Here is a 19,452-nt window from a genome sequence, read left to right as displayed (position 1 = left end):
GCTCTAAGGACAGGATGAATAAAAAAACAGACCAGGTTGTTCAAGGAATAATCAGCTCAGTTAAATTTCCAATTCAAGCAAAGTAGCTGAGGATTGTTAGAGCCCCTAATACAGCAGCCCACCAAAGCAAATATTATTTCTTGGTGGGAAAAGATTATATAATATACAATTTCAAATTACTCCTATAGGTTTTCATAACCATTTCTTGACAACCAAAACTAATAGGCATACACAAGGAGACAAAATTCACATGAGAAAAAAAGCAAAAAGAAACAATAGGGGCTGGTGCTGCGGCTCAATAGGCTAATCCTCCGCCTTGTGGCGCCAGCACACCAGGTTCTAGTCCCAGTCAGGGCGCGGGATTCTGTCCTGGTTGCCCCTCTTCTAGGCCACTCTCTGCTGTGGCCAGGGAGTGTAGTGGAGGATGGCCCAAGTGCTTGGGCCCTGAACCCCATGGGAGACCAGGATAAGCACCTGGCTCCTGCCTTCGGATCAGTTCGGTGTGCCGGCCGCAGCGTGCCGGCCATGGCGGCCATTGGAGGGTGAACCAATGGCAAAAGGAAGACCTTTCTCTCTGTTTCTCTCTCTCACTCTCCACTCTGCCTGTCAAAAAAAAAAAAAAAAACAAAAACAATAGGAACATATCTAAAATCAATCCATATGTTTTTAATGACCATAAACTTTAAAATTAATCTATAAAATTATTTCTTTTTAAAAGATTTACTTTATTTATTTGAAAGGCAGTGTTAGAGAGAGAGAGAGAGCAATATCTTCCATCCACTGGTTCACTTTCCAAATGGCCACAATGGCCAGGGCTGGGCCATGATGAAGCCAGGAACCAGGAGTTTCAACTGGGTCTCCCATGTAGGAGAAGGGCCCAAGGATTTGGGCATCCTCTGCAGCTCTCCCAGGCACATTAGCAGGGAGCTGGATTGGAAGTGGAGCAGCCAGTACTTGAACAGGCATCCATATGGGATGCCAGAACTGCAGGAGGCACTTATACACATTATGCCACAGCAGCAACCCCCAATCCATAAACTTTAAAATAACCATAACAATGTTAGGCAGGAAGGCAGAAATTTAGCCTGTGTGTGTATGCAAAAGGCCTGAAGACCAGCACCTACTGCAGAAGCTCCAGAAGTCCAGCATTTTGCACTTCAAAGTCCTGCTCAGGTAGTCCCAGCCCTTCCCCCCAAGGAAAGCGCCCAGGAGAATTCTCTCCTCAGGACCAAAAGGGTTACCTGACCTGATAACATAGGGCAATAAAACCTTCACAGACCCCTAAGGGAAGCCTCTCTACTCTGCCCCAGCCAGCAAATCTGGGGAAGAATTTGCTAATTTTCACCCAGCAAACCAGTCAGGTCTCCCCCTCCTTCGTCCTGGAAGAGAGGGGGAGGTGGGTAAACAGACTCCCTTAAAAACCTAGGGAGTCAAACAGACTGTGTGCTCAGCCCTCTGCCTCTCTGCTGAGCCCTCTGCCTGGCCTGCCCAGGTGTATTCTCTCCACTCTACCATGTAACCTCACTCTCCCCCAGTCTGAGTGACTGGGCACTCTCTCTATGTCCCTTCCATTCTGATGGATGCCCTCTCCCCAATAAAACTTTATCATTTCACTGTCTCATGCCTTAATTATTTCTTGCATTAAGACAAGAACCCGACAGCTTCCATGGCCTTTTCTCTGGTGACAACAATATTCAAGAACATTAAGAAAATATTAATAATTGCATCAAAAAATTAGCAAGCACAAGGGCCATGCCTGGGAAGGCAGTGCAGGATTGCCTGGGTGCTTGGGCCTCTGCCACTGGTGTGGGAGACCAGGAAGGAATTCCTGGCTCCTGGCTTTGGCGTGGTCTGTTGCAGCCACTTGGGGAGTGAACCAGCAGATGAAGATCTCTCTGTCTCTCCCTCCCTCTCTTGCTCTGCTTTTCAAAACAGGGAAATAAACAAATCTTAAAATGAATTCTAAAGTACAAAATAAAAACCAAATGGAGGGGCCAGCACTGTGGCACAGCAGGTTAAAGCCCCGGCCTGCAGCACTGGCATCCCATATGGGCACTGGTTTGAGTTTTGGCTGCTCTGCTTCAGATCCATCTCTCTGCTAATGTACCTGGGAAGGCAACAGAAGATGGTCCAAGTGCTTGGGCCCCTGCACCCTGGTGGGAGACCCAGAAGGAACCCCTGGTTCCTGCCTTTGGACAGGCCCAGCCCCAGCCATTGCAGCTACATGGGGAGTAAACCAGATCTTTTTCTCTCTCTGTAACTCTGCCTTTTAAATAGATAAATATTTTTTAAGAATATAAAGTCTATGGGAAAGACTTTAAGAAAAAAAAAAAAGTATGGATCTCAAAAAAATTTTTACACCCAAATAAGCTTATCTTTTCATTCTATTTTTCCACAAACTGTTTGACGTACCCTGGTATACTTGGGAACACAGGATTCTTTTTTTTTTAAAGATTTATTTTATTTATTTATTTGCGAGTCAGAGTTACACAGAGAGAGGAGAGACAGAGAGAGGTCTTCCATCCTCTGGTTCACTCCCCAATTGGCTGCAATGGCCAGAGCTGTGCCAATCTGAAGCCAGGAGCCAGGAACTACTTCTGGGTCTCTCACATGGGTGCAGGGGCCCAAGGACTTCAGCCATCCTCCACCGCCTTCCCAGGCCATAGCAGAGAGCTGAATTAGAAGTGGAGCAGCCGGGTCTTAAACCAATGCCCACATGGGATGCCGGTGCTTCAGGCCAGGGCATTAACTTGCTGCACCACAGTGCCGGCCCCAAAATTCTTAACTTACCAAAAATATCCATCAAAAATGAAGGTCAGGGGCCGGCACTGTGGCACAGAGGGTTAACTCCCTGGCCTGAAGCACCGGCATCCCATATGGGTGCCAATTCTAGTCCCAGCTGCTCCTCTTCCTATCCAGCTCTCTGTTGTGGCCTGAGAAAACAGTAGAAGATGGCCCAAGCCCTTGGGACCCTGTAACCATGTGGGAGACCTAGAAGAAGCTCCTGGCTCCTAGCTTCGGATCAACGCAGCTCTGGCCGTTGTGGCCAATTGGGGAATAAACCATCGAATGGAGGAACTCTCTCTCTCTGCCTCTCCTCTCTGTGTAACCTGACTTTCAAATAAATAAGTAAGTAAGTAAGTAAATAAATAAATAAATAAAAGGTCAAATAAGACCTTTTGTGGCAACAAACAAAAACAAACAAAACTCCAACCAAACCAAATGAAAACAAAGGGGAGTCTTTAAAAGAATACTTGAATAAAAGGAAATGCTAATGTGTGTTTATTACCCCAGATAAAGCTCAGAAATGAAGAAAAAAGTGAACATAAAGGAACAATAGAAATAAAGTAATAATAACATCTGATGAGATCTGTGATACACAAAATTAAAATATATAACTTCAATGAAATATAAGTGAAGGTAAATGGAATAAGCTATTACAATTTCCTTATTTTTTTGAAGAGGAGAGAAACCTATATTAGATTGTTGATTCAAGAAGGCATGCTATAATCTGTTACTAAGCAATTAAAAATTGTATAATTACCAACTGATTAATAATTACCAAGGAAACAAGAAGAATAAAAGATAGTACATCTAAAGGTAGGCATGGATGGAAGGAAAAAGAATACAGAATAGGCAAGAGACTTTCACAATTAGATTGCAGACTTAGGTACGATGCAAGCATATTACATGCGAATGGACTAAACACTCCAAAAAACATAGACTGTCAGATTGATTTTAAAAAATTAACAGGGGCCAGTGCTGGCGCATCAGGTTAAAGCCCTGGCCTGAAGTGCCAGCATCCCATATGGGCACCAGTTCTAGACCAGGCTGCTTTTCTTTTGATCTGGATCTCTGTTATGGCCTGGGAAAGCAGTAGAGGATGGCCCCAGTCCTTGGGCCCCTGCATCTGCATGAGAGACCTGGAGGAAGCTCCTGGCTCCTGGCTTCAGATCAGCTCAGCTTCCAATTGGCTCAGCTCCAGCAGTTTCAGCCAACTGGGGAGTAAAGCAGTGGATGGAAGACCTCTGTCTCTACCTCTCTCTGTAATTCGTTCAAATAAATAAAATAAATATATATATATATATATTTTTTTTTAAATAAAGGGGGGCCAGCACTGTGGTGCAGTGGGTTAACACCCTAGCCTGAAGTGCCAGCACCCCATATGGGCACCAGTTCTAGTCCCGGCTGCTCCACTTCTGATCCAGCTCTCTGCTATGGCATGGGAAAGCAGTGGAAGATGGCCCAAGCCTTGGGCCCCTGCGCTGGCATGGGAGACCAGGAAGAATCTCCTGGCTCCTGGCTTCGGATTGGTGCAGGAGCTTCATTGCAACCAACTGGGGAGTGAACCAGCAGATGGAAGACCTCTCTCTCTCTTTGCCTCTCCTTTCTGTGTAATCCTGACTTTTAAGTCAATAAATAAATCTTTAAAAATAATTTTAATGAATGTTATTTATAAAAGAAATACATAAAAACTAGAAGTGAACAGAGGTAACAGCAGAAAGAAAAATAACCAAAAAGAAGATGCTTGGAGATATTAATATTAGATAAAACATGGACAGTGCTGCAGCTCACTAGGCTAATCCTCCACCTGCAGTGTCGGCACTTTGGGTTCTGGTCTCAGTCGGGGCGCCAGATTCTGTCCCAGTTGCTCCTCTTCCAGTCCAGCTCCCTGCTGTGGCCCAAGAAGGCAGTGGAGGATGGCCCAAGTGTTTGGGCCCTGCACCCACATGGGAGACCAGGAGGAAGCACCTGGCTCCTGGCTTTGGATGGGCGCAGCGCATCGGCCATAGCGGCCATTTGGGGAGTGAACCAACAGAGGGAAGACCTTTCTCTCTGTCTCTCTCTCTCTCTAACTCTGCCTGTCAAAAAAAAAAAATCAGACAAAACAGACTTTAAGGCAAAAACCATGAACAAAGATAAGAACTAGAATCCACTTGTCTTTCCAAGACCATGATCCTAGCCAAGTTACTATCTTGCCTAGACTGTTTGTACAACCTCTTAACCTAGCCTGCTTTACGCCCCTCAAACAGAGTTGTTTCCTAATAGTCTCTCATTGAAATTTTCCATGCTCTGCACTCACTCAGATTAGAACCCAAGCTCCTGACCATCATCTACAAAGCCCTGCAGGGGCAGCTTCCCCCCAGCTCCAGCTTTACTCCCTCCCAGTCTCCCCCTCCCTTGAGCTTCCGTAGCAGCAAATCCCTCTTGATTTCTAGGATGTATTACAATCCTTCTCCTATCAGGTATTTTGCATTGCTATTCCCTTTGCCTGGCAAGATGACCTCTCCACTTCCCCAGGATGGCTGCTTCTGACCCTTCACGGCCCAGTTTAAATGTCCCATCTCCAGAAGCTGCCTTTGTCCACCTGATCTAAGGGAAACATTTTCACCCCCACCCCAGTTACTCTTTCATATTCTCCAGCTTGTCTCAAAACAAAAAGGGATTAAATACTAAGTGGGTACTGCATTTTGATTCTCAACTGATTCATTTCTTGTTTGTACTCTCAATTAGTGAAGAACTGGAGGGAAGAAAGATCCCCTCAAAATTTCAGCAGGCTTGCAAGTGAAAAATTAAACCTTAAGTTTTAGTTTGAAATAGGTTTAGCTGAAAAGAAACAGGTTTAGCTTAAAAGAAATAAGGTTAGCATAAGAAAGCTTTTTTAGGAAATGAAGGAAGGCCAGATAATGGTGAAACAAATAAGAAAAACAGAATTAACTGGAAAGGATAAAGTGATAGGGATATTTGTGCATGTTCTAATAAAAAGGAAGAAAAATTTCTGAAAATTTAGAAAGCAGAGTAGGAGGGGGATAGGAAACCAAAAGTAGAGAACAGAGAGGAGAGGCAGAGAGGAAGAGGATGGGGCAGCATGGGGGGGGGGGCATTTTTTTCCTTTGAGACAACATTGATCAGAGGTACCCCTCAAAATATTTCAGATATTCCGTTGAACATTCCCCAATGATATGATTTGAAATAAAACCTTTTTCATGATTCTGATTAATTTCCCTGGATAGGGGCCTCTTGAAATTTCTCTCACCATTGTCCATTCTCCAAATGAGATATCATATCTGGTTTGGAAACTGCAAGCCCTGTTCAAAAACAAATAAATAGGGTTTGATTGATGTGAGAACTACTGCCGAATTCAGTCTCAGTTCTCAATTTTCTATGTAGAGTGGCTATTACAGGAAGATATAGAGCTGCACTGTGCAATACAGTTGCTAATAGCAATGTATGGCAGTTTAAACCAGACTTAAAATTAAATTAAAAATCCAGTTCTTTAGGTGGAGCAAATTTGAACTGCTCAAAAGCCACAAGTGGCTTGAATGTGCAATACAGGCTAGCAGAGATACAGGTTTCTGTTTTTTTTTTTTTTTTTTTTTTTAAGATTTATTTATTTATTTGAAAGTCAAGAGTTACACAGAGAGGGGAGAGGCACAGAGAGAGAAAGAAAAGGTCTTCTATCCAATGGTTCACTTTCCAATTGGCCTCAGCAGCTGGAGCTATGCCGAACTAAAGCCAGGAGCCAGGAGCTTCCTCTGGGTCTCCCATCTGGGTGCAGGGGCCCAAGGACATGGGCCATCCTCTACTGCTTTCCCAGGTCATAGCAGAGAGCTGGATTGGAAGTCGAGCAGCCGGGTCTTGAACCAGCGCCCATATGAGATGCCGACACTTCAGGCCAGGGCGTTAACCCATGTGCCACAGTGCCGGCCCCACAGATTTCTGTTTTTTAGATTTATTTTTATTTATTTGAGGGGTAGAGTTACAGAGAGAGAGAGGGAGAGACAGAGAGAGAGGTCTTCCATCCAATGGTTCACTGCCTAATTGCCTGCAACGGCCTGAGCTGAGCTGATCCAAAGCTAGGAGCTAGAAGCTTCTTCCAGGTCTCCCAAGTGGGTGCAGGGCCCAAGGACTTGGGTCATCTTCCACTGCTTTCCCAGGCCATAGCAGAGAGTTTGATTGAAAGAGGAGCAGCCGGGACATGAACCGGCATCCATATGGAATTCCAGTGCAATAGGCGGAGGCTTAGAGTCTACTATGCACAGCGTTGGTTCCCAGATTTCTATCATAGCAAAACATTCTATTGTACAGTAACAATCTAGAAAATTATAAAGGTATTTATCTCAAGAAAGTTTAATACTATGGTTTCATGTGATAAGGAATCATGGGAAAAACTCAAAATGGGGGGGCCAGCACTGTGGCATAGTGGGCAAAGCTGCCACTCACAGTGCCGGCATCCCATATAGGCACTGGTTCAGGTCCTGGCTGTTCTACTTCAGATCCAGCTCTCTGCTGTGGCCTGGGAAAGCAGTAGAGGGTGGCCCAAGTCCGTGGGTCCCTGTACCCGCATGGGAGACCTGGAGGAAGCTCCTGGCTCCTGGCTTCAAGTTCGCACAGCTCCACCTGTTGTGGTCACCTAGGGAGTGAATCAGCAAATGGAGGACCACCCCTCCCCTGCCTCTCTGGAATTCTTATTTTCAAATAAATAAATAAATATGTTTTTAAAAACGGGGGTAGGTGTTTGGAATAGTGGTCAAGATACTGCTTGGGACACCCACATACCATCAGAGGCCGGCGTTTGAATTTTGTCTCCATTTCCAGTGTACACCTGGGAGGTAACAGGTGATGGCTCAAGCAGTTGGGTCCCTGCCATCCATGTGGGAGACCTAGGCTGAATTCTGGATTCCTGGCTTCAGCTTGGTCCAGCTCTGGCTGTGAGACATCTGGAGAGTGATTTTTTTCCCTCTCACTCATTCTGTTTTTCAAATTAATTATTAATTAAAAAGAAAATGAACACATTTGTTTTCTTTCTTTTTATAAGCACTGATAATCCCTTTATGGAATAGATGAGAATAACTTTGGAACTAGATTCCAACAAAACATATGAAAGGACTTCAAAAAGTTCATGATAAATGGAATTAAAAGACAGAAAAAATAAAATGTGATTTCTCAACATGAGCTTACAAGTTGAAGATACTTGTAAACAAGGATACCAGCCACTTGGTCCAACATGAAAGAACTGAGGGCTCTGGGATTTTAACCACATCACTACAGCTTGTTAACTGAAGAAAAATGGGCATTCTTTAAAGCTCTTTTAAGATTAGGAAACAAAAACAAGTCAGAAGGAGTGTCAGGTGGAAGCCTGATGATTTCCCTACAAACACTCACAAAACCGCCCTTGTTCTACAAGCGGGATGAGGAGGAGCAGTACTGTGGTGAAGGACACTCCGGGAAAGCTTTCCTGCATGGTTTTTCGGCTGAGCTTTGACCAACTTTCTCAAAAACACTCTGTAAGCAGATGTTCTTGTTCTTCAGCCTCTCAGAGAAAGTCAACAAGCAAAATGCCTTACGCATCCCAGAAACTGGCTGCCATGACCTTTGCTCTGATGAGACCACTTCCACCTTCAGTAGTCGTTGCTTTGACTGTGCTCTGTCTTCTGGATCATCCTGGTAAAGCCATGTTTTGTCTCCTCTTACAATTCTTGAAAGAAAGGATCTTGATCCAGTTTTACAATTTTCTGTGGTAGTCTGTGCTCTTATCTGGGGCTGATCTGGGGATCGAGCGGAAAGTCTGCTCCACTTTGTTTTTCAGTCACAGCTAGGCAGACTGAGGCAGTTGGGATGTTTAGGGCTGGCTACTGTTTGTGCTACTGTCAGTCCTCTTTAATTCAAGCACAAGCAAGATTAATTTTTCCCTTGCAAATTGTCATGGATTGTCTGCTGCTAATGTGTTCATCTTCAACATCACCCTGCTGCTTCTTAAAATGAGTTTTCTATTTGTAAACTGATTTCTCTGGAGGCACTGTCCCCAAAAACTTTTCTTTTTTTCTTTTTTAATTTTATCTATTTATTTGAGAGGGAGAGTCACAGACAATGAGAGGAAGAGACAGAGAGAAAGGCCTTCCTTTTGTTGGTTCACTCCCCAAATGGCTGCAATGACCAGAGCTGAGCCAATCAGAAGCCAGGAGCCAGGAGCTTCTCAAGGGTCTCTCACACAGGTACAGGGGCTCAAGGACTTGGGCCATCTTCCACTGCTTTCCCAGGACACAGCAGAGAGCTGGACTAGAAGAGGAGCAGCAAGGTCGAGAAGTGGCGTCCATATGGGATGCCGGCATCGCAGATGCAGGATTAACCTACTGTGCCATGGTACCGGCCCCCTGAAAACTTTTCATAAACATAAATCATTTCATCATTCTTCCACCCCATGCTTCACCATAAATATGATGTTTGTTTGTTTCAATTTTAGCAGAATTTGGAACCCAGGTGCTCTGTTAGGGTCTCCTTTCAAACTGTCTTATCCTCAAACTAGAACCTATTCAGACATGTTACAGCAAGTTAGTATGAGCTTATTTTGGTGTAAAAATGTGAAATTCATGTAGTTTTTTGTCATAATACACATTTCCGTTGCATTTGTTATTCTACAATAAGCAGATCATCTAGTTAAGAATGAAGAACAGCATGATGACCAACAATGTTCTCCAAAGATTCGGAGAGTCTGACACCTAAACTCAAAACTAAAATTCAGCTAGGTACTGTAGAAGCTCTGTGTCTTCAGTAAACTGGGTCAAGGGGGCAAATGTATCAACACAGAAGAGGAACTGATCTCACCCAGGGAGACAAGATTCCTGTCATTCTCCAGCAGCACATCCTTGTGCAGGTTCCTCTGTGTAGGGTCCATCAGTCTCCAGGCCTCCAATGTGAAGTCTATAGCCACATCTTTAAAAGTCAGTGACTCCTAGAATAAGTAAATTGTGGTCACCCAGAGACTATACTATCAGCCCTATTAGGCAGAATACCATGTATAAAACTGGAGAAAAACTCCAGAAATTAGAATCACCAAATGATTATGTATGCCAACTCCTTAATCCTTATAGGACATACAGTTCTCTCTAGTGACAAGAACTTAAAACCATAAGAGGAAGCCTATTCCATCTTTGGAGTTCCACCTGAGAGTAGTTTTACCAAACTAATTCAAATCTGGTTTTCTAGAAACTCTACATATTGCTCCTACTACACTTTCTGGAGGCAAACAGCATGGCTTCTTCCTTCTCTAGAAAGTCTTTAAAATATTTGTGTACAGTTAGTGGTTTCTACCCAAATAATCTGCTATCTCAGAAAACCCTGATGTGTGTAAAAGATCACCTTCTTTCAGTTCTAATCTGTAGAATATGTCTTAACAAAAGATACTGCATCAATCAGACCACAGATACAGAATGCTATAAGCTCTCTCTGAGACAGCAAAGAACACATGGGACTTTGGGGGCCAGTTCTTTAGTTAAGATATGAAATATGTACAAATGCTTGTATAAAGAATGGAAGAATGAGTCCAAAGTATTTTTAATGATGAACTACTGAGAGAAGGAGGAAACAGAGTGGAGAAGACTGAAATAGGACCTAGGCTCTTTTGAATATTTCTTGTTGTGCATATTTGACTTTTGAACTGTGCAAATACTTTATATTGTTTTGAAACAAGGATTAAACTTCAAGAAAGCAATCTAGTAGAGTACAACCAGGTGGAATAGCATACCCATTTATCAGAGGGGAACTATTCTGAGTGATTTTAAAACACAGTCATTTTTCTGTACCTCTGAGTAAGAACTCCGAAACAAAGACAGTAAGAAAAACAAGACATTTTCTGTAAGCAATCTTATTGGTGGTAGAAGTAGAAATGATATTCTGTAACTTTTGTGTGTGCAGTGCTGGATAAAGCAAATTAGCCTATCACTGTTCCTAAAAACTAATCAATTTGGTATGGGAGAACAAAGACATAAAGAGGATATAAATGAAGAGATTAGGTTAAAAACTCCATGGCTCTGAATTTGAAGTCTCAGTACTGACTCACAAAATATTTCATGTTCAAGGGAAAGAACTAGCTTTAACAACATGAAGTAAGAATGCATTATGCTGGGGCTGGCATTGTAGAGCCGTGGGTAGAGTCACCGCCTGCAGTGCCGGCATTCCATACAGGCGCTGGTTCGAGTACAGGCTGTATCACTTCCAATCCAGCTTTCTGCTATGGCTTGGGAAAGCAGTAGAAGATGGTTCAAGTCCTTGGGCCCCTGCACCTGCATGGGAGACCCAGAAGAAGCTCCTGGCTCCTGACTTTGGAACAGCACAGCTCTGGCCATTGCAGCCAATTGGGGAGTGAACCAGTGAATGGAAGACCTCTCTCCCTCTCTGCCTCTCCTTCTCTCTCTATGTAACTCTTTCAAATAAATAAATAAATCTTAAAAAAATTGATAATGATATGAGCCTTAACCTCTGAAAATTAGGGATGTGTGTGACCAGCCTATGATACATTACTAAACCAACATAGTCAGAACTACTGATCAAGTGTTTCTTACAAAACTTATACTTCAAAGTCACTGTTAAAACACTTTTTTTTTTTATCAGATTAATACCTATTCCAAACACATATACACTTAAATGTCTTCAGGTAAAATTAAAATATTCAGCATAACATCTAATTTCTAGTCTTGTCTTTTACAGCTTTCCAACTTGATTCAGTAGCTTAGTCACTGTTCACTACTTCAAAGCCTGCCTGTAAGCTCTCTTCTCACCAGGATACCCTCACAAATACTTTTGACAAGTTAAATCCCACCTATAATTGGGTAACAGCTTAAATCTATTCTCACGAATTTTCTGTTGACCAACTTAGCTAACACTAATGTCCCAACTGAAAGATTCTTTAAGAAAAAGATCTATTTTTAATTAAAAAAAATACTATTCATTTTAGAAGATATCTCCATCTGCTGGTTTATTCACCAAGTGTTCCAACAACCAGGGCTGCACCAGGCTGGAGCCAGGAGCTGTGAATTTTTGGAAAGATATTTGGTTCAGTATCAACAGTATCAACAGTGAATCTTCTAATGGATTGTATTCTACCATGACGAACCCAAATTTCCTGTGTCAAACTGTTAGGTTCAGTTTCCAGAGAGCGTTTGGGTGAGGCAAAGTCCCAAACTTCAGGAGAAGTAGAACACGTGCAACTCAATACAGCAGGTTGGAAACAGAGGAAACCTTAACTCACCAGGGGTCCAATGGAAAAAAACACAGCAGCCATGATCTCTGCTTCTGTGTTTCCATCTCCAGAAAGAGTCGAGTCTGGCAGAGATGTATCTGCAGAAGACAGGAATTCACACAAACCAATCTCGCTTGGGAGTTTCAGATACAAGTGAGCATGATCTCCCTAAGGGAACACAAGAGTTATGTTCAAGATGAGAGAAGATCAAAGACTTTTGGTCCAAGAGATCTTGAAATTTGTTGTAATAATTGTTTTCTGTAATTGTTTTAAAAATTGATTCTAGGCCGGTGCCGCGGCTGAACAGGCTAATCCTCCGCCTTATGGTGCCGGTTCACCGGGTTCTAGTCCCAGTTGGGGCGCCAGATTCTGTCCCAGTTGCCCCTCTTCCAGTCCAGCTCTCTGCTGTGGCCCAGGAGTGCAGTGGAGGATGGCCCAAGTGCTTGGGCCCTGCATCCCATGGGAGACCAGGAGAAGCACCTGGCTCCTGCCTTTGGATCAGCGCGCACCGCCGGCCGCAGCACGCCGGCTGTGGCGGCCATTGGAGGGTGAACCTTCGGCTACGGAAGACCTTTCTCTCTGTCTCTCTCTCTCACTGTCCACTCTACCTGTCCAAAAAAAAATTGATTCTAAAGACAGAGAGGGAGGGAGAGAGAGAGAGAGAGAGAGAGAGAGAGAATCTCAACCACTGGTTCACTCTCAAATGCCTGCAAAAGCCAGGACTGGGACAGGTCAAGGTTGGGTGCCAGGAAATCGCCCATATGGGTGGCAGAGACCAAATTATTTTAGCCATCACCTGCTGCCTCCCAGTGAGCATTAGCAGGAAGCCAGAACCTGGAACAGAGCCAGTACTTTTTCCCAGGCACTACAATATGGGATACAGGCATTCCAGGCATCTTAACTGCTACACCAAATGCCCATCCCACATCTCGAGATTTTAATACTATTACAAGTAGTTAACAGGCCAGACACTGTACAAGGAGTTTCTTTTTAAAGATTTATCTATTAACTTGAAAGGCAGAGCTACAGAGAGGCAGAGAAAGAGAGAGAGGGGTCTTTCATCTTCTCCAAATGGTCACAATGGCTGGAGCTGAGCCAACCTGAAGCCAGGAGCCAGGAGCTTCTTCCATGTCTCCCATGTGGGTGCAAAGGCCCAAGGACTCAGGCCATCTTTCTACTGCTTTCTCAGGGCACATCAGAGAGCTGGAATGGAAGTGAAGCAGCCGGGACTTGAACTGGTGCCCAAATGGGATACCAGCACTGCAGGCAGCAGCTTTACCTACTAAGCCATAGCACTGGCCCCAGAGTTTAAAAAATACTCTTGGGGCTGGCATTATTGTATAGTGGGCAAAGCCACCACTTGTGACACCAGCATCCCACATGAGCATTTCTTCAAGTACCAGCTGCTCAGTGCAAAGTGGCCCAAGTACTTGGGCTCCTGCCACCCATTGTTGGAGATCCCTGGCTTCAGCCTGGCTCAGCCCCAGCCATTGTGGCCATTTGGAGGAGTGAACCAGTATATAAAAGATGTCTTTCCAGCTGGTGTCATGGCTCACTAGGCTAATCCTCCACCTGTGGAATTGGCACCCCGGGTTCTAGTCCTAGCTGGGGCTCCTGATTCTGTCCTGGCTGCTCCTCTTCCAGCCAAGCTCTCTGCTGTGGCCTGGGAAGGCAGTGGAGGGTGGCCCAAGTATTTGGGCCCTGCACCCACGTGGAAGACCAGGAGAAACCACCTGGCTCCTGGCTTTGGATTGGTGCAGCGTGCTGGCTATAGCAGCCATTTGGGGGTTGAACCAACGGAAGGAAGACCTCTCCCTCTCTCTCTCACTCTCTAACTCTGCCTGTCCAAAAAAAAAAAAAAAAAAAAAAAAAAAAGATGTCTTTCTCTCTCTCTCCCTCTCTTTTAAATAAATCTTTAGATTAAAAAAAAAAAACTCCATCATTTAATGTTCACATCAAGTCAATGGAGATTATATTTCTATTCCATATATAAGGCAAGAGAGGTTTACAATAAGGAAACTACTTATTTAAGGTCATGCAGATATATGACTTCTAATCAATGTAATTTCTTTTTTTTTCTTAAAAGATTTATTTATTTTATTTGAAAGGCAGAGTTACAGAGAGAGAGAGAGAGAGAAACAGACTGAGAAATCTTTCATCCTCTGGTTCACTGCCCAAATGGCTGCAATGGCTGCAACTGGCAGATAAGCCAGGAACTTCCTCCGGGTCTCCCACGTGGATGCAGGGGACCAAGCACTTGAGTCATCCTTCGCTGCTTTCCAGGCCATTAGCAGGGAGCTGGGTCAAAAGTGGACCAGATGCAGAGGGTTAACTCAATATGCTACAGTGCCAGCCCCTAATCAATGTAATTTCAAAGCTCATACCTTGCCCACTAAATCAACTTGCTGTATAAAGTGGAAGAAAATTCAATCTCTTTAGCACAGTCACCCTCTCATCAAACAAAGAAATATTCCAAGAATATCTTTTTCCTTCCTTTTGTGTGAACAGTCAATGTTTAATAAATATTTGTTTTTATTTGGAAGAATTAGAGAGAGAGAGAGAGACAGACACCTTTCATCTGCTGGTTCACTCCCCAAGTGGCTGCAATAGCCAGAGCTGGGCCAGGCTAAAGCCAGGACCTTCATCTGGATCTTTCATGTGGGTGCAGGAGCCCAAGGACTGGGGTCATCTTCCACTGCTTTCCCAGGCCATTAGCAGGAAGCTGAGCTGGAAGTGGAACAGCCAGGAATCGAACCAGTGCCCATATGGGATGCCTACGTTGCAGGCAGCAGCTTTACAAATTATACCACAACGTTGGCCTTGAGTCAATTTCTTAAAATTTCCAGAGACTGCAGTTACACTAAAGTGAACACCACAACTTCAAAGAAATATTGGATACTGTGACATGCCCCTTCTAATCTCATATTCAAATAATTTTTAATTTATCTTTCTATATAAGGCAAATCCAAATAAACAAGACACAGGGATAACAAAAATAATAGAAAATAAAGTGGAATTCAATGCACAAAGCATTGAGCAGTAGTCTTTTTATATTGAAAACACATGCCCATTCAAGGTTTTATACTATGGAGGAGTAGGGTGGCGGAGATCTTGTTCAGATGTGCCTGGCACTGATTCTACTTTTCCACCTGTATAAAGAGGTTACTTGCTACTGCTGAGTCTGGTTCAAGAACCAGAAGCACCCGATGTACAACATTTCCTTATACCCCCTGGTAGAGACTGCTAACACAAATTCTTCCAGGATGGGACCGTAAGACTCAGGAACAAAAGGGCAATGACAGAAAAATATTTTTCAAAAATATTTATTTATGTTATTGAAAGGCAGAGAGAGAGATTGAGAAACATATCCTCCATTCACTGGTTCACTCCTCAAATGGGTGCAATGGCAGGAGCCAGGAGCTTTATCCAGGTCACTCACATCCGAGCAAAGACCCAAGTACCTGGGCCATGTTCCACTGCTTTCCCAGGTGCACTGCAGGGAGCTGGATTGGAAATGGAGCAGCCGGGACTCAAACCATTGTCCAACATGGGATGCTGGTACTGCACATAGTAGCTTTACCAGCTATACCACGTCAGCCCCGGAAGAACAAGTACTGAGTTTTGGAAAACTCCAACTTGTGTAATTAAATGTTCCCTCATTTAAGGACTCTGTTGTGCTTAAACATACTGAATCTGCACCTGCCATGAATGGGCACCTTACTCCCCATAAGGTTTAATAGCTTGCCTTATAAATAGAGCAGAACTTAATCTAACTGTAATATAGTCTATGCCAATCAGAACCTCATCTGAATGATACCTGCAATAGTTAACCAGTACTTTGCTGAAAAGCAAGAATTAAAATATATAAAGTAAGACTGTCATCAATACAAAGAACATTAGAGATACAGAAAGTAAGCAGATGTGAGTATAATAAAACTAACATCTAAAAGTTATCTTCAGGCACTCAGGGAGCATTTGCTAAGATCTGCCACAGACCACAAAGAAAAAGTTACAATCAAAAAGAAGAAACTAGGGCTGGTGCTGAGGCGTAGTGGGGAAAGCCGTGCCTGCAGTGCCAGCATCCCATATGGGCTCCGGTTTGAGTCCCGGCTGCTCCACTTCCGATCCAGCTCTCTGCTATGGCCTGGGAAAGCAATGGAGGATGGCCCAAGTCCTTGGGACCCTGCACCCATGTGGGATACCTGGAAGAAACTCCTGGCTCCCGGCTTCAGATCGGTGCAGCTCTGGCCATTGGGCCCAATTGGGGAATGAACCAACAGATGGAAGATCTCTCTCTCTCTGCCTCTCCTTCTCTGTGTAACTCAAGTAAATAAATAAACCTTAAAAAAAAAGAAATTGAATAGAGTGCATTCTCTAAACATGATGCAATAGAATACAAATGTAAATGGAAGTTTGGGACGGGGGAATTTTTTTTTTTTTTTTTTTTTTGGCCTCGAACTTAAAATAGGTACTCCTTAGTAGCTACTAAGTAAAATTTAATTAGCAGTGAGTTAGGAAATGAAAGTATTATACATTAGACATACATGATTGCTGTCAAAGTTTTAAGGACATTGGATTTATATTCTTAAATACTTTCAGGTAGAATTTTGGGGAAGAGCAAAAACATTACGTGTTCAAAATAAAGAAGAAAAACACTTAGCAAGGTAGCCATAAGAAAACTAAGAGGTAAAAATGATAAAGGAAGAAACTAATGAATTCAAGAAACGCAAATATAAAACAGGTGACAAAGCCAAGATTTGATTCTCTAAATAATGAAATGTACAAGCCACTGGCTAAAGCAGGAAAAACAAAACAACAGAAAAAAGAGGCTATAATAAACATTTAAAAACTGCATGCCAATAAAAATAAACTTCCCAAAGCATAATTTGTTTAAAAATGTTCTGTGACTGGAGTCAGGTGCTTCGTGCTGCTTGGGAAGCCAGGGACCCATATTTGAGAGCCTGGGTTTGAGTCTCAGGTCCCGATTCCAGCGTCCTGCTGACATGCAGCCTAGCAGACAACAGGTGGAAGACCTGGACTGCCTTCTGAGCTGCAGGCTTTGGCCTGGCCCAGCCGCTAGGGCTAGCAGGCATCTGGGGGGAGTGTCTGTCTTCCCCGCCTTTCCAATTAAATAGTTAGATCTGTAAAGATGAATAAAGTCTCACTTGGTTAAAATTCAGTATTATTCGGCTTTCTATCAGCCCTATCAACACACCCACAGGAAGAAAAGGCTGCAGGTGACCCAGCCAAAGCTCTCCTGAGACCTGCACTCCACGGGGCTGTTTCCCACTCCTCATGTTCTATGCGGTCCAGGTGGACAGTGAGAAGCGGCCACACACGGTGCGGAAAGAGCCTAAAGGAGGAGACTTCCCTCGCTTGTCCAGACCCCAAGTCGGTGCGGTCGTCTAAGAGCGAGGAAGGGCCCCGCGTTCCCGAAGCAGCCTGCAGCGGCCAAGGACGCCGCCCTCAGCTCAGGGGGCCACAGGTGGTGTCCACGTGATTCTCCCAAACGCCCCCAACACGGCCAGCGAGGAGGAGCGGTGCAGGCTGCCCGACGGGAAACCCAGGTCCACCCGCCGGCCTCGCCCTCTCCCCCTACCCGCTCCGGGCTTCCCCTCCGGGAAGGGCCAGCCCCAGCCCAGGCCCCGCGTCCGGAGCCCGGCAGGACCCCCGACCCTGGAAAGGGGGCTCGGGACCCGGGCGAGCGGGGCGCCCAGGACGAGGGATGCGGGCGGAGCCGGAGCCGGCGCCTGGGGAGCGGCCCAGCCCAATCATCTCCCTCACAGGTGGGCGGGCCCGGCTCCGCCCCGGGACGGGGGCGCCGGAGCAATCGACCACGGCCCGGACGCCGCCGCGAGCCAAGCGCCGAGGGAGGGGCGGGGGGCGACCGAGGCCTGGAGCCCGGGGCAACGGCTACCTGGCGGCCACACTGAGGACAACCGAGGACGCTCGCGGAACAGGGCCGGGACGCTTCCAGCAATGGCGCCCACTCGGCGGGCGAACTGCCAAGCAAGCCAGTGCGCCTGCGCCAACGCGGCGCCGGAACTACAATGCCCAGAATCCTCCGCACGTATGGCCCCGCCCCCTTACGTCGGCCTTTGTGAGGGAGTTGACTGTGTTTAACCCTGCTCTTTGGGGGACTTCTGTAATCCAGCCGATCACCCTGTTCCCTGATGCTCAGAGGCTGAGTGGGCAACCCAGACTTCCACCCTCGCCTGACTGTGGAACAGATCAGTTACTGCAGGGGTGATGTCAGCGTGTGCAAATCTAGACACCTGCTGGTGGCCTATTGGGGTGCCTGAAATATTCTCTCTGCTCAACACTGACAAGGGACTCCCCTCCCCAAAGCTGCCAAGGGAGGCTGGGTCCAGAGTTTGCAATTCCACTCTCAGCCACAACCAGGTAAGTGACTTTCTTACCCACCAGGCTGGTGCCAGGTGAGGCTGGCTTGCTGTAAACCCAAGGTTTAAGTAACATCCGGGTTACCATAATACTCAAAGTGTACCCAATTTCGCAAAAGACATGAATCCACAAATTCAAGAAGGTAAGAATATGCCCAGCAAGATAATACACAAAGAAATCCACTCTGAAAGATAATAACCCTCAGGTCAGCGCCACGGCTCAGTAGGCTAATCCTCTGCCTTGCGGCGCCGGCACACGGGGTTCTAGTCTCAGTAAGGGCGCCAGATTCTGTCCCGGTTGCTACTCTTCCAGGCCAGCTCTCTGGTGTGGCCCGGGAGTGCAGTGGAGGATGGCCCAAGTCCTTGGGCCCTGCACTCCATAGGAGACCAGGACAAGCACCTGGCTCCTGTCATCGGATCAGCGTGGTGCACTGGTCGCAGCGCGCCAGCTGCGGCAGCCATTGGAGGGTGAACCAATGGCAAAGGAAGACCTTTCTCTCTTTCTCTCTCACTGTCCACTCTGCCTGTCAAAAAAAAAAAAAAAGATAATAACTCCCAGAGAACTCAAGACCAACTCTGAAAACAGCAAGAGATGAGACAACGCCATGCAAGTAGCAGCAACAACAACACGTTCAAATACCAGTGGATTTATCATGAGAAAGCTGGAGGCCAAAAGGAAGTGGAAGAAAGCACTGAAGAAAACAACTGTCAACTCAGAATTCTCTATTAAAATATACATAGGATTCTTCTATGAAAATATACATAGGAATCAAAGCATTCTCAGATAATGAAAAATGAAGATAATTTATCATGGGAAGATCTACTCTAAAAGAGTGGCCAAAAAATTGGGGGTACAAGTAAAATATTTCAGTCATAGGAATCAGAAAATTCATTACCAGCTGTGACAGGCAAAATAATATCCTCCCAAAGATGTTCACATCCTAATCCAGGGAATTCGGAAAAGGAGCTTGGCAGATGTAATTCAATTAAAATTCTATTAAGAAGGGGAGATTACACCAACTTACCCAGGTG

General features: G+C 45.0%; 1 pseudogene; it reads right to left on the bottom strand.

Annotated features, from left to right (window-relative positions):
- LOC133746924 (zinc finger protein 624-like) overlaps positions 1-19,452 on the bottom strand; it is a 49,286-nt pseudogene that overhangs the window by 2,835 nt on the left and 26,999 nt on the right.

Source organism: Lepus europaeus, chromosome 18 (genome assembly GCF_033115175.1).
Source record: "Lepus europaeus isolate LE1 chromosome 18, mLepTim1.pri, whole genome shotgun sequence".
In the NCBI taxonomy this organism is placed as follows: domain Eukaryota; kingdom Metazoa; phylum Chordata; class Mammalia; order Lagomorpha; family Leporidae; genus Lepus; species Lepus europaeus.
Note: the sequence above shows the minus strand (reverse complement) of the source record. Positions and strands in the feature narration are given on the sequence as shown.